Raw genomic sequence first — 15,793 nt, 5'->3', positions numbered from 1 at the left:
AGCAGCCTCGAGCCCGGCGCTTTGCATGCGCGGTATGCCTTGCCCGGATGGAGCGCGCGCCATCTCGCACGCGCGCCTGCAGGAGTCTCTCTCTCTCTCCCTCTCCCTCTCTCACGCGCGCGCGCGCGCTCACCGAAACGAGTGCTCGCGGGCGGGTGCGCGCGCGCACGATTCCCTGCTCGGAAAACACCGGGCGATCCGTTTCCTCGCACAGGGAGTCGCAGACGGTGCAAGGACACTCCCCTTTCCCCGCGCCAAGAAGTGGGGAGGCTGATAAGCAGCCCTCTGGAGGCTCGCCCGTCCAGATCCCGTCCCCGCGCCCCGCGAGGTGCTGGACGAGGGATGTTTCCCGCAGCGGCGGCCGCGGCGCTGTGCTGCAAGCCTCGGCCAGGCGCATCGCCGGCCGCGTTGGCTTGAAGGCGGGATCTGGTGGCCTTTGGCGTTCAGCCCCTCGAAGAGGTGGCGGCGGCGGCACAGCCAGGATAAGGCTGCAGAGCGTCCCAGCTGGCTTCGGTCGCTGCGGCCAAACGGGGCTGGAGATCCGCTTTCACGAAGCGGCCGGGATGCCTGCCAGCCTGCCAACAGCCTGGCCCAAGGTAAGGTCATCGACTCGGCGCTCTGCAGACACACAGGTCCGATATCTCCGGGGGTATCCGGCGCGCGAAATTGCAAAAGGCCCCTTCCTCCCCTTCTGCTAGGGACGGAGCGAGAATTTGCGATTTTCATGGACCTTTCCGCGCTGCTCGCCTGGCCCCACTCTAGAAACCCTGCGCCGAGGTTTGCCACAGAACAGTCAGTTGCAGCGATCAACTTAATTCTTAGGGCGTTCCTTTAAAAAAAACCATTTAAAATTGTTACACACACTCATGCGCTTTGTGGGCGGCTCTTGGGCACTGTCCTGTGGAAGGGTGAATGAAAGGCGCGCACTCTGCATTTCCTGGGTCCCCCGAAGGAATCGTTTCGTCTGGCTAATCCATCAGGACGCAACAGTTAATTACGCTGCAGCCTTGTTAAATGCAGAGCGCGCGGCAGGAGGGCAGGAAAGCCTGGACAGCAAGAGGAATGCGTTTAGTAATGGAGATTTGGAACTATGTCAGTCCTAATCATGCCCCCCCCCCCCGCCGCCTTCCCACAATCCCGATTAATCCACTTCGCTGGCGAGCCTGCACCGTAGGACCGCAGTTGCACTGAGCATGCTCTCCGGTGCCCAGGGACCCGGGCAGGCGAATTCTCTTGTCGTCGCCCCTAAGCTGAGCCCCAGACGGTGAGCTTTCGCTTCACGTTAGGTTTGCTTTGCTGTTTTGTTTCCAGTTCTCTTTGCGGCCCTGTTGGAATGCTAAACGACCGGGCAACATTATCCCAAATTGTGTGTGTGGGGTTTTAAAACGTTAAATGTGAGACCTAAAAGTCTTGCTTCTGCTATTTATAGTTTATTAGAAACTGGTTCAGTCCTCCCAAACCACCAGACCTTCAGTTACACAACAGTCACTGCCCTTGCATCATGATGATTAACCATCTTTGGGAAATGCAGACCAGGCTTGGGATAAGATCAATTGGGTTTTAGGTAAATGGCTTGAAAATCTATTCAAACAGTAAAACAAGAGGATATTGTTGAACTATACGGGTTTTGCCCTTCCTGCAAAGGTATAGTGCAGAATGTAAGGAAGCTTCAGTTAGGAACATTTGCAGAGAGGTAGCCAATATCAGGGCTGGCACCAGGTTTACCCCGACTAGCTATTCTTTCAAATCACCCCCTTTATATTATTTTCACCCAGATTTGTGTGGGTAGCATAGCTCTGCTCCATATGGCTGATACATCTACAGAAACCATCTTTATCCCTCTCCCCCATTCTCCAAATGCCTTTGCAAAACAAACACACTTCCCATGAAGCATTTGTTAGCCCTTGAAAGAAACCTCCATATTTTGCATTTCCATATCTTCTCTTGCCCTCTCCTCTCATCTCTCTAGTGAAATTTAGACAGTAAGTTCCTCAGGGCGGGGATCTATAAAGCAGCATGGACTCTTGCTGCCAGTGTTAGGGACGCCACATGGGGTGTTCAGAAACACAGAACATTGGCATTTTTACATGTTTCTGTTTCCAGAGAATAATATACAGGCAGACATAGTCGTCTGAGCTAAGAAGGATTTCTGGATGAAGATTCCTTAACTGGTGGTATAATTTCTTGTGTGCCTCATAAATCCTAGTGCTTCATTTGGAAGTTTAATGAACGTCAATAAATGTTTTCTCCCATATTTGATTTTATAACAGTCTGCGAACCTCATCTAAGAAGGGGCACATTGGGTCCATATTTTACAAAGAAATGATGTCTTGCAGCCAACGTGAAGCACTCCTGGAACAATCTATACATGTTTACTCCGAAGTAAGCCCGCTTGTGTTCAGTGGGACTTGCTCCCAGATAAGTGCGTATAACACTGCACCCTAAACCCTACAGAGTTCAGTGGGGCAGTTAAACATGTGGCAGAATCTTTTCAGGGACACTGTAAAGCACTTTACATTACCTGCTGCATGCTGCAAGCCCACTGATCTGGGAGTAAGCTCCACTGAACTCAGTGGGACTCACTTTCCAGTAGACATGTTTGGCAGCGCACTCTCACTGTGTTAGCTGAATGATTTCAGTCAATTTTGTGGTGGTACAGGATGCCTGGAACACATAGTAAGGCCAACATGGCTTCAAAAGAGCCAGCCTTTGGTTCATTTGAATGCTGACTCGCTCCAAACTCTGCCGGGTTCTGTGAAGCTTGTAACATACCATGGTGAAATATTTTAGGGTAACTTTTCCCCTGCCATAGCAGCTTTCCTCATAAGAGGTAGAAGTGCTTTTCAAGAACTGAGGTACCCCTGCCCATGTGCATTCCTGAGTTAGTTCCACGGCCACTGTAGCAACATTTAGCCACACACAGAGAGAGTGTTGATTCTGCTTGTTGATTCTGTTGTGAAGCGAACAATGCTCTGCAGAACTATTTGGCTGGATTTTTCCCATCGTCTGTCCACATAGATGTGCCTGCCTTTAGCTGAAATTGACAAAGTGCCACTGAGGATGGTCTGAACCTGCTCTTCAGGACTATCTGCTGCACACGTTTTATCTGATAAAACAGTCATTTTCCTTTGCTTGGACACCCTGAAAGCTGGGTTTCCAAGGGGACTTCTAGGATATTTCTAATGGCATTCTTGCTCAATTACAGTGGCTGGATTTTTGCAAGAAAACATGATAGTGAAACTGATGCACCGCTGATATAAGCCAGCAGGACTTGTACAAGGCCTGTCTACTCAAAAGGCAATGGGGTGCGTTTGTACTGGCTGATAGTTATAAAATTTCCATAAATATACAGTGGAAATAGCTGGTGCTATATATATATATCCCATTCCTGAAGAGTCCCCCATTGCACTTATTCATTATTTATTTATTTAGCACTTTTATATACTGTCTTGTAGCCACATGGCTCTGTAGCTGGTTTACATAATACACTTCGGGATTGTTTTCCGTAGGAAGCAAGTGTCAGGTTTCTGCTTCTTCACAGAACGGGTTGCGGCTTCCTTCCTCCTCACGGGATCTCCATGAAAGGGAACAGACACATAGAAAGCCATGCTGGGTCAGGCCAAAGGTCCATCTGGTCCAGCATCCCGTACACACGGTGGCAACCCACTGCTCACAGGATCCCTCAAGCAGGATGGGTGCAAGACCTGCTCCTGCCCAGGCTCCTCATTAACTGGTGCAAAGCAGGCATGTCATCTTTGGTGTAGGAGGTAACACATAGCCAGTCAAGCTCATAGCCAGAGAAGGCCTCTCTTTCCACGAACCTGTTCAATCCTTTTTAAAAGCCTTCTAGATTTGTGTCTATCACTAATTCCCATGGCAGCAAACTCCATAATTTAGCTGTATGTTGTGTGAAGAAGTCCTTTCTCTTGCCTTTCCTACATCTTTCCCCAGTCAGCTTCATAGGATGACCCCAGGTTTGAGAGTTGTGAGAGAGGGAGAATAACCCCTCCTTTCCATTTTCTCCACTCTGCGCATAATTTTAAACTCTTTTATCCCAACCTGTTGTGTGAAGCAGCTGAGGGAGACTTTCCCTTCCATGTTTGTGAGCAATCAAGTGGCCCATTGGAGTAGCCTTTCACAAGTACCTCCTGAGCTGCCTTTTGTGTGTGTGGACTGCTGCTCTGCCAGAGTAACAGAGAAATCTCACTGGAACATGAAGGTCCAAAGTTCAAGAGAACTTTACTCCTGTGTCTCAGCTGACCCAAGACATTTCACTTCTGGAGGCGAAGGACAGCACCCCCTCCCATTCATGTACAGAAAACTAAGACCGATAGTCTGATCGTTCTTTGAAACTGCATTGGGACAGCACAGCACAGTCAAGGCAGGAAGCTAGTTTAGGGACCTCAGAAAAGGCCACATGGCCCCCAGTTCTTCAACACCTCATGTTGCAGCTCCTCAGCATCTGCCACCTGAACCACCTGCCTCAGACTCCTGATTATAAGGCTGTTCCTGTCCCTTGTTCCCACAACAGTCACACATAGCCCTTCTCTTCTTACAACAAATGTGGTTGTGAGACACATAGAGCACGCACCTTTCCATCCAGGAAAGCCCTTTTCCCACTCTGCCACTGGCTGGCTTCACAGCAATCCTTTCGTTCTGTGTTGACTACACAACCCTCATCCTCCTTTCCTCATGACTCCCTCTTTTCCTGGGGCAGGTTTTGTCCTGAGCCACTTCTGAGGGCAGAGGTGTTGGCTGTGCCCACCAGCCTAGCACAAGATGGCCTGAGCGGCTTGACGTGCAGAGCAGGGTCCTGCTCCATTCCATTCCTCCATATCCCACAGCTTGGCTTTACCTCAGGTCCTGCTTGCTACAGCAAAGGAGGGAAATTCTCCTGCCGAAGCAGGAGAATCCATTCCACCTCAAGGATGGAAGCCGTAAAGTGTCAGAATATATTGCGACTGCATGTCCAGAGATGGATCTATGGCTAAAGCTGATGGGAACTGTAGGCTGGAATTATTCAGAGGGCCACAACTTGCCCACCCTGACAGAGTATTTCAACATTTCCAACTATAGTAATCAGCTTGAAAACACTAGTGTTTCTTAGCTATACTTAGTGACAGTTATTATCCACCCTCAGAGGAAAATTATAGAGTGTCTAGGACTCTTTTGCGTTTATATCAGAGAAGGGAATCTGGTGCGAGTAGAAGACAGAAGCACATAGAAGTTTGTTGTGGATGCTCAGAGGAGTTTGCCAGGCTTCTAAGTCATCCCATTTTAAGATGGATTTGAGTTGTGCTTCCAGTGGCAGAAGCCCAAATTGAGTTAGGAAGGTTGCACTTACTATTATTTTTTACTGATAAACCCCAGACTCAGACATTGATCCTGCTGAGGACCATGGTGGTTAGTCATAGAAACAGAGTGAGTCAGAAGGGGTCTCCTGGGCCATCTAGTCTGACCCCCGGCTCCAGCCAGCTCCGCTCACAACATGCCCACCATGTGCATGTCAAGCAAGTGTGTACAGGAGTACAGTCTAAGGGTGCATTGCTATGGCAAATAAAGCCAATTGAAGCCAATAAATACTTTTAAATGAAAGAGAAAGGATTGTTTAGGATCCTAGGACCACACAGCATCAGGGCCTGTGCTGCTGCATCAGAAGTGAATTCTGCAGCCATGCTTTTATTTTTTTGGCACCGAACAAAAGTTCTGTGGCAGTGAAGGTAAAGAAACTATTCACTTCAACAGAACAGAAAATTCAACATCCTTCTCAGCTTTGTCTGATACTTGTTCTGTTTGTTTGTTTGTTTAATGTTAACTGCCCCAAATTGAAGTTACTTTCTTTGGTAATTCTCAAGTCTTTAAAATGTTCTAATTTGTTGTTGATTAAAAAACAAAATCAAGAAACTGAAAACCTGCTTCCAAGTGTAGGATAAAATGAACTGATTCAGATAGTTAATTTGGAGACTTCCAATGGCAAAACAGAATATTTCATTATGATGTTTTGCAGCTATTAAAGTCACAGCCAATGGGCCCCATGGAGATGGTAATGCTGTTTGCTGGGCACTCGGCAAACTAGTCCCTATGTTGGCAAGTAGCATAAGATGAAAGTGTGCTAGAAGACGGGCACCTCCTTGAGAGTGCAGATAGACGTGTTACTCTTGTTTGTATTTGTGAAGCCACATTCAGGCTTCCATTGCTCTAGTTATAATTGTGTACAAAAAGAAAATCAGGTGTCCTGTTAAATGACTGGCAAGTCTCTGATTGTTTATTCAAGAGAATCCTTCTTATTTCCAGCAGTGCTATTCAGAGTATGTGATTTGACAGCTGCAACCTGGGGCAGTGCACTCCTAAGTCCCCTTTCTTGGAAATGGGATGGCGAGTTCTGTGTGTGAACCCATGTGGCAGCTTGGAAAGGTGATCAATTGCCTTTGCACTGGCTAAACCTCTCACATTGCCCTGCCTGTAATCATGACAACTGCCTGTGTCATTTCAGCATTCCACAGATAGACCAGCGTTTCAGCCATATCAGCTGGGAAATCTCCCCAACCCGAACCCACTGGAAACCCTCTGGATCCATTAGCCTCTGGGGGCAGACCATTTTTATAGATGTCCTACCTTTGTAGAGGGGAAATTCTATAGCCATTCTAGACCTCAATTGGAGGTGATCTGGCTATGACAAAGGCACCGATTCAAAGACCCCCATCCTTAGTCCATCATCACCATGACCAGCTGAACCTAAGTCTACAGTGTTCCCTGTTACTTGTTAAGTAAAAAATACATTGCGACAGTTCCTTAGTTGCCATGGAGGCCATGGAATCCTGAGCCTCTCAGACAAGGTGGCAAGAATACTGGCAAGAATATTGATGCCTGTCAAACCACCCACCTAGTAGACTTTAGCATCACATCTGTTCTGAGGGCTTAGGCAGGGAGACTGCTGGGTAATGGAGTACACCAGCAGAATCCCCAGTCTGTCCCATTGGTCTAGCACAAGATGCAAACATCCCAAACTAGCCAGGCAGACAAGAGAGAACCTGGGAAGGCAGAGAGAGAGAGAGAGAGAATTCATATAAATCATGGCAATCCCTGTTCCCTGGCCCCCAAGTTTTCCCTGATGCTGAACCAAGTACTTTGCTGGACACAACTGGGCCAGGTTAACTTCTCTCTGTTCTGGATTTGGATCCTGGCTGTACAAGCCACACTGGTTCTGATAGCACAGTGTTTGTCCTGATAAAGTAGTGAACAGAAGAAGGCAAATGAGAACAACCCTTTACATCAGTGGTTTGCCCTACCTATTGGTCTCCAAAGGTTTGGGACTTCAGCTTCCATAGGCCCAGCAACATGGTCAGGAATTCCAGGAGTCGTAATACAAAATAGTGTTGGGGTACCAGATTGGGGAAGGTGGCTTCACATGAGTAGTCCTTGCAAACAGGGATATGCATATAGATGTTCTGATGATCATCTGTTTTGCAGCACTAAACAAAGTGCTGTAAATTTCCAGCTGAAAAACCTCACGTGCTAGTTCATGTGCTAGATGGGGTCAGGCAAAGGGGAAATGGCCATTTTGTTATAGATTTTGGAACTGCTTCGCACAATCCTATCTAAAGGCACCTTCCTGTTGTCTAGTCTGTAACATGAATTATTGATCACCCGTGGCATATCACAAAACTTATTCTTGTCACACAGATTTCCTCCCAAGAATAGAAACGTTGGACTTTGCTTCTCCCTTTGCAGCTGTGATATTCAGTACAGTTTATCTTTAACAAGTGCTTCAAGCTTTCTGATTCTCATTGGATGCCCAGCAACCAAGTGTTTTTCCTGGCTTTTCTCTGATAACTCTCCTTCGTTCGTGTATGCTTTGTTCAGGCCTACCTGCCTAAAGTCAAGCCAAGATTTTGGCGTGCTGTGTCCCTCACTGCTCACCTACAACCTTTTTGGGTCTCTTCCTTGCAGGGCTCACTTTGCTAAACTGTTTAAACCAAGTCCCTTGCAGTAGAAAGTGGGTCGGGGTGGGGAGAGAGAGAGAGAATTAAGAGAGTGGCTCTTGGTTACATGTTCATTCTTTCCAAAATCCTCCATTTATCATGGAGGACAACTGATGCAAGTCTGCTCATCTGCACCGTCAGTCAGTGTAACTTTTATCAAAATTCTGCCTCCTCACACTGGCTTGGTTTGGCACTGAGCACAAATGAGCTTGCAGAATAGTGCTGGGCATTGTGGAAGCTGCTGCCAAAAGGCCATGACCAAGTGACTATTAAACAGAAGGATGATGCACATCCTCAGCTGTGGTTGGCTGGTTGGACAATGTCCATGTTCAATTGTCATGCTTGTTATGACTAACGCTCCAAGGTGAAGGGTTCAGTCAGAGGAAGGGGACCTGTGTTTGTTTTCCCCTTCGCTTTGTCCCCAATCTCGGCTCAATACAATAGAAGCAAAGCTTGGAAGGACATTCAGGCTGACCATCCTCAACTCCAGGCAAAATGGCAGGATGTGTTGGACCTAAACAATTACTAATGTTTTAGGTAATTTTTCCTTCCATTACGTCTTTTTTTTAAAAAGCCGTCTCGAGAAATGCTAGGCTTGTCTCCTCTTGACAGGTTTTCCAAATGCTCTTAATATGCGAACCCTTCCCTTACCCAGAAAAAAAAGATTTAACCCCAAATCTTTGATGCTTGAATGTGTCATGCTGCTAGTAAGGATTCTCACAAAACAGGGCTTTGCTCTTCCAAAGCAGTGAGTAGAGCTCTAGAGATGAATGGTTTCACTTTATTCTGGGGAAAATGCCAAGGCAGCTTATGATGAAGGGGCTGGGTATGTCATGTTGGCAGGCTCAGGTGAGTGGCCTCTGCCCCGCATGCCACAAGTGACGCAGGTTGCTGCACCCCCCAGAGTAGGAATGGGAGGGCTCTGCCTTCAGAAGGACATTTCCAACTGCCTCTCCTGTGTTGCTGCCCACTTCCTGGGCCGGTAGGCCAGAGGCAAAACTATTTGAAGGCACAGAGGAGTAGGAGTAGCACCGTCTCATACTCTGTGCAAAACATGGGTCCCAAAGACTGGCTGCCACTGTCTTAGATGGAGCAAAAATGTGGAATGACCTGCTTGCATGCAACGCTGGCTTTGCCTTTGAGCAGGGGCAAGGAACCTCAAGCCTGCCGGCCAGATCTGCTTCTTGGCAGGTTCTCCAGATGGCCACGCTTGTTTCCCTTGACTGCTGATCATTTGGTGAGGCTCCAGCTTTTCCGTGGTGCTTTTGCCATTCTGAAAGATTGAAAGTCCCTCCTTAGGTTTAGCAGTAAGGACTGTAAGGAGCCATCCTGTGGCCCCTAAACATTGTCTGAGGGACCATGGGCTAGGAGAGATTTCCCTCTCCAAGGCTGACCTTGGAAGTGGGAGTGCTCCCTCATGGCTGGTGGGAAAATACAACACTGGCCGACTTCCAGTGTCAGAAAAGTGACCTCACAAAGGAGGTGTTCCCATGAGCAAGAGGGGAGATGTCTGAAGAGGAAAGGATATGAGCTATTGTAGACTATGGGCAGCCTCCTTCGTGCCTCTGAACTATTTTGTTAGATGGGGAAAAAGTTTAGTAAAACATACTGGACTGGAGCACAGGGCAGTGAAGGTCGTTTCTGTGCTTCTCCTGCACAGTGTCCCAGTGGTCAGAATTCTCTGTGTTCTTAAGCTAAGAACTGCTGGCATTTTGCCCCAACCCTTTTCGCTATTGGCCTCACTCACTACAGGAATGTGGCCCCTGGGAAGCTCCCCACTGCTGAATGGGGCCCTCAGACAGAAGGAGGACCCCCGCCACTGCCTTAGTGGAAGGCACCTCCAATCAAACACCTCCCATGCCATCCCAAACTTCCTGGGCATGGGGGTGGGGGGCTGCACCATAACAGTCTGGAATCTGGTGCAAACAGTGTGAGATTAAGCAGACATCAGGTGTCCCGACCTGCTTGTGCACAAACACTTTCTGTGATGGCAAAGCTTCCTTTGGCACAACCTTGTACAGTATCGTGCTGGAAAATCAGAGTCATCCAGGAGGAAATGCAGCCTGCACTTTGACCTGCCTGGCACGATTGGCTCCAATGTGTGATAGGTTTGTTCCGTTGGATTCTAGGGATAGATGGCACTTGAACAGTGGCTGACTTAAATTGCCACCTCGCAAACAGTGCTCTGCTTACATTACTGTCTATAAAACGCCTTACTTGATAAAAGCAGATCATCAGGGATGGGGTGGGGCCACTGTAAGACTTATTTTCAGTCTCTAATTGGGATTGAAGAGCTTGACAATTTCCTATTGCAATCACTGCTGAACTGAAAAGATGCATTCCCGTATTTCTTTTCTTTTTCTTGTTGAGGAAATAGTTCTCCATGTAGTTTATACATGTGTGGTTCTAATCAAGGGAATGTACGCTTTGAAGCTTGGGTTTTGTTATTGTTGAAATAGTTTGGGAAAATTTGTACTTACCAGATAGGGCAAATTTACTTTTTTAAAGTGCTCTGGGATTATAATAGGACCAGTGATGGACCATGAAAAGGTTTAATAAGCACCTTGAGAATAGTTGTAATGATATAATCAAAGACATCCTGTAGTTAAGGGGAAATTACTCTCAAGCTGAAAGTCTGACCACCTTGCTAATACAAAGGGGGAAAATATGCCATCCATCCTGAAATTTCCCATGTGTAAATTACCTATCTCATAGACAGGAAAGTTCAATTTTTGCTGATTAGGCAGTTTTTTAAAAGCAAGCAAGTGAAACACTTTTCTTTTTCATGCTGATTCAAGGAAAGCTTCTTTAACCATGATCCAGCCAAAGGCAGGGACCTTTGAGTGCTCTTGATTTCAGTAGAACAACTAAGCCTACTCTTAAGTGGTTCCCGCTGAAATCAATGGGCTAAAAGGTACTTAGTTTGAACTGGATCATGCTACTATCTGCCAAAGTAGGTAATACGGAGTCAGGTGGACAAGTGGTCTAAGATAACTTCACCTTTAAAAAGCCCCATTAAAATGAATGAGACTGATGTATATCTGATGCAAGGTGGTCATATCCTCTGATCACAATAGTCTGCTGGTGTGTGATGTTTTGGGGACAACTACTGTGTAGTATAACAAGGCAGGGTGGAAGCTCTGCTCACCAATGATTCAGGGATTTAGTCAAGTTAAAGGATTAAAAACAATAGAATGCAAAATCAGGGACGGTATGGCTCTAAGGCTAGCAGATGTATAGGTAGGCTAACGCTTGGAAATGTTATGGCGGTCTTAAGGACACAACATCAGTGCTGCTTAAAACCCTGTTTCTGAGGGTTGCTTCTTGCTGCCAACATTTTCTTAGCTGAGTACTTCTCACTCACTAGCTGAGGGATGTGTGTCCAGGATATGGGTAGTGTATCGCTGCCAAGACCATCAGCACAATTAATGGTTGATGAAGATTCCCATGTCCATCATTACATTCTTTGATTAATGCCAGAGCAAATGGATGGGAACAAAGCAGAACAAAAATGTTAGAAATTCTTTAATAAATGAAATGGTTCATACTCGGCTGGCTAGGTTCATATAACAAACTTTAGCAAAGCACTATTTTAATTCATATTAAAATCCACTATTGTAGTGAATTTAATTTGCTATTTTAATTTCATATTTTAAGCTTTAAAACTTATGGAATCAATCCATCCCAAATTTGGTCTTCCACTTTTTCTGCCCTTGGTGTGTCTGAGCATTAATACCTTCTCTAGTGAATCTTGCCTTCTCCTGATGTGCCCCAAATACAGAAGCTTCAGTTTCATCAGGGCAAGTTCTGGCTTGATTTGATCTGGGACCCACTTGTTCACCTTTTTCTCAGTCTAGGATATTCACCAAGCTCTCCTCCAGCACCATGTTTCAAATGTATCATTTTTTCTCAGTTAGCTTTCTTCATTGTCCAGCTTTCACACCCAGGAATACAAAGGCATGGACGATCTTGGCCTTGGTCCCCAGCAAAATGTCCTTGCATTTGAGGATCTTTTGCAGTGCTTGCACTGCTGCCCTTCCAAGTTGCAGTCTTCTTTTAAACTCTTGAAGTCTCCATTTGAATTGATGATTGAGCCAAGGTATGCAAAATACAAGTTTAGACAGAGAAAGGGCTACAATTACTTGCACCTTAAATTGGCTAATGTGAAATGCAACTTTAAGTATAAAGTTATTAGTACTTGGATTGGATTCAGTTCTGGCCATCTGCCAGTGGAATGGAAACAGCCAGCAGAACAGATTTGCAACCTCCTGTGTCGGCCGCAGAACTGCTTGAAAGGGTTGTGGGGGTCCTCTGGAGCAGAGCTGGGACACACACAGGAGGCTGCAGGGAAGAGGAGGGCAAGGGGAAGTTCCCTGGCATGAGTGTGCGAGATTCTATTTAGCTCACTGTCTTTTAGAAACTGTGATTAAAGTAAATTCTTTGTAAGAATCAACTCAACACTTGATAAATTGCATGACCTATCATTTTAAACTAAACAACTGAATAACTTTAGCATCCGTGTGCCTCAAGTCCTGGAACTTGCTGCAAGTACAACTTTAGGATAGCATTTGAGGCATGTTATTGGTATTGAAGTTTGAGGAGCAGACTATTATTTGAGAGCTAGTGTGGTGTAGTGGATAGAGCATTAGACTGGGACTTGGGAGATCTTGATTCTAGTCTCCACTCAACTGTGAAACTCTATGGATGACTTCAGGCTAGTCACTCTCAGTCTAGCCTACCTCTCAGGGTTGATGTGAGAGTAAAATGGGGAGGAGACTCACATAAGCCACCCTGGCTTCTTTGCAAGAGGAAAAAAGTGAGATCTTACTGTAATGATAAACAAGTAATTCATCAATAGTCTTTATTCAGGTAATGTGTGCAATTAATGAAGTTTCATGTTACTTATACAAGATTCCGCCAACCACTTGCGTGGGAAAGTAGTTTAAGGATTACAGCCTCACTCCTGGGATTTACTATGAGAGCTTTGTATGTGAAAATAGGTTTATAGATACTGCACAGTGTTAATCAGATTTTAAATCTTCCCAAGAGGCAATGTTGCCTGGAAAGATTCTATACAGTTAGGATGTGAAAGTGGTGTCTGTCTAGGTCCCTCTGAATGGTTTCTGTGCAACTTTCGATGTCAGTCCATGCCTTGTTCTGCCAGACAGTTTGCACAGTACTAGATTTAGGCTTGTTTTATCAGCTAGATATGAAGCCGCACTCCCAATTGGTGGATGGAAATGACATATTCTCTTATTCCAGTAAAAGCCTGAAGAGTTTTTAAAATGAACTGCAGTTTTGGGTCATATTTTAAATTAGGGCATGGGGAAAGGCGTGTCTAGCTTCTAGGATAGAGAATTCACTATTACAGGGAATTCAGTTACAGTAGTTGAACAAAAGTTGCTTCTGTAGGAATCAATCCAGGTGAAATATATGACATGGGGATTGTTTCATTTTAAAACTGAACCGTAACGAAAGCTTTTTCTGTTACATAGGTGGAGAAAAGCACAATGAACATGTAAGACAATGGAAGATTTCTTTGACGCTCCTTTGCCAGCTTGCTGACCAAGTGGAGATTGATGAGGAATCTCTTTCTAAAATATTCTGAAAATGTACAGTATTGCTATTCATTTATTCCACTGAAATGATTTCAGAATTACCTTTTGGAATGACTGTATTTGATGCTCACTGTCCATCCAAACAATAGTAATAAAAAGGACCACATTCCCAAGCCCTGCATATTGAAGAAAGAACACACAGGATGCCCTCCATCACAAGAGCTTCAGGTAGCACAACCCTAACCAAAGCTAACTGGTCATCCCAGCAGCATTGTCAACTGGTTGACAAATATTAAGTGATCGGAGTGCATTGAAGTGCATGTATGTCAGCAGTCCCCAACCTGGGGTCCTGCAGGTGCTTTGGGCTACAACTCCCATGAGAAATGCTGATGGGGGTGAAGGAAGTCGTAGTCCAAAACCTCTGGAGGTCAATGGGTTGAAGGAGGCTGCTTTATGTAACGCAACATCTTCAACAGGTCCAGCTTTTCCCACTGCATTAGCGGTGAAAACTTCCCTGTACGCAGAATTCTCTTTTCTTTTGCAGCTTTGTACCTGTTTCAGAGGGGGGAATATTTAATGTCTGAGCCTTTCGATTACTCAAAGAGGACTCACAAGCGATGAGCTGATAGATTAAACATGCTAAGTAATCTATTGGAGCCACAAGCTTATTTAATATTATTTTACATTTCCATGACAACCTTTCCCTTGTGCAAATGATTCAAATGCTGGCTGGAGAACCCACAGCCAAATCAGTTCCTGCTTAATGGCAGCTTCATCCTGACATCACATGTAAAAAATGCTTAAGAACAGCCTTTGATGGACTCACAGTAGGAAACTCCAGGTCCCCGTTTCTACTTACAAAAGGCCTTTTTATGCTCTTCATCATTCATACTTGATAACAAGATGACAGGATCATGAAGATAAGCAGCAGGGTATGGCAGAACAGCATCACTGGATCAGTGTGCCTGCTCAGGATTGTTTGTTTGCTCCTGGTCCTTTGATAGAAGAGAGCAGGAAGCCACCCCGCCAAAACCCGCCAAATGGATGTGGGCATATGTTGTTGTTACGTGCCGTCAAGTTGTCTCTGACTCACGGTGACCCTCCAAAGTGCCCTCCGTTCAACTCTTACAAATTTAAGGTTGTGACTTCCTTTATGGACTAAATCTATTTTATATTTGGCCTTCCCTTTCGCCTTCTGCTTTTGACTTTCCCAAACATGATTATCTTCTCTAGTGAATCTTTCCTTCTCACAATGTGCCTGAAGTATGGCATATAGGAAAGCAGTTCCAGCTTTTTCATACAACGCACTGTGACCAGTTCTTGCAAGTCTTTACAAGTGTGGTAATAATGCTGTGCCCATACTGTGGGCTTGATATATGCATGACAGCACACACGACCACCATGGTTTCACTCCATGACCAAAGTTAATTCACAAAGCATTGATTTTGGACCAATTGGCCGTTAGCCTCTTACATTCCGTGGAATATGCTGCTTGGGGTGGCAGCCTTAGTTTCTTTAGCACATAAGGCAATATTCATGCATACTTATGAATATGCATGCATACTTGTGTAAAAATTAAGCTCAGTGGAACTGATTCTATGGATACACAGAATCAGGCTATGCCGCTTGGCTGCATTTTAAGGCACTCTTATTTGGGAATCAGCAGTAGCAAACTGAGGCCACTTCTGAATAATGTGTATTTTATTTATTCATCTGTTATTCTTATTACTACTTTCTTGTCCTGCCTTTCTTTCACAAGGCTGCTAACATGGTCCTCCTTGCCATGTTTATCCTCATAACAACCCTGTGAGGTATAGGTCAGGCTGAGAGTCTTTGACTGTCCCAGATCTACAACCTAAATCCCCCAGGTCCCCAGTCCAGCTCTTAACCACTATGCTACACTGGCTTTGTTAGCAGATGACTACTGTGCTTGTGTGTACAAATTGTTTTTAGAGAAATAACAGACTTTGTCTGGATTTACCAAGCCAAGCATATTACCTGGAAATAAGCACTTTGTTTCCATTTTTAAACATGCAAGTTTCTAGGGCTCAAGGTTGTTCAGAAAGGCTTGTGCAGAGTGCAACCTAGAAGCCATAGGATGCAGCAGTGATCAGAGGCCAGGGCTTAGCTTTGTTCAGTAAATTACGGAAATACATGAAGATAGGCATAACTTGCATAATCTCTGCTGGCACGCAGAGTTCGATGCGCCTTGGTGATCTCTGCCTGGAGCATGGAAGGCTTACGGAGCAGCGG

The 15,793-nt window shown here is 45.5% G+C and overlaps 1 long non-coding RNA gene across 1 annotated transcript; it reads left to right on the top strand.

Annotated features, from left to right (window-relative positions):
* Positions 1-238: 238 nt before the first annotated feature.
* On the top strand, positions 239-14,189 carry LOC123016946. Its single transcript, XR_006413509.1, has 2 exons — positions 239-596; positions 13,478-14,189. It is a non-coding gene; the product is annotated as an uncharacterized LOC123016946 (long non-coding RNA).
* Positions 14,190-15,793: the final 1,604 nt, after the last annotated feature.

This window comes from Varanus komodoensis, unplaced genomic scaffold (genome assembly GCF_004798865.1).
Source record: "Varanus komodoensis strain SLA01 unplaced genomic scaffold, ASM479886v1 scaffold10, whole genome shotgun sequence".
In the NCBI taxonomy this organism is placed as follows: Eukaryota; Metazoa; Chordata; class Lepidosauria; order Squamata; family Varanidae; genus Varanus; species Varanus komodoensis.
The sequence above is the reverse complement of the archived record's forward strand: the minus strand, read 5'-3'. Positions and strand labels throughout refer to the sequence as shown.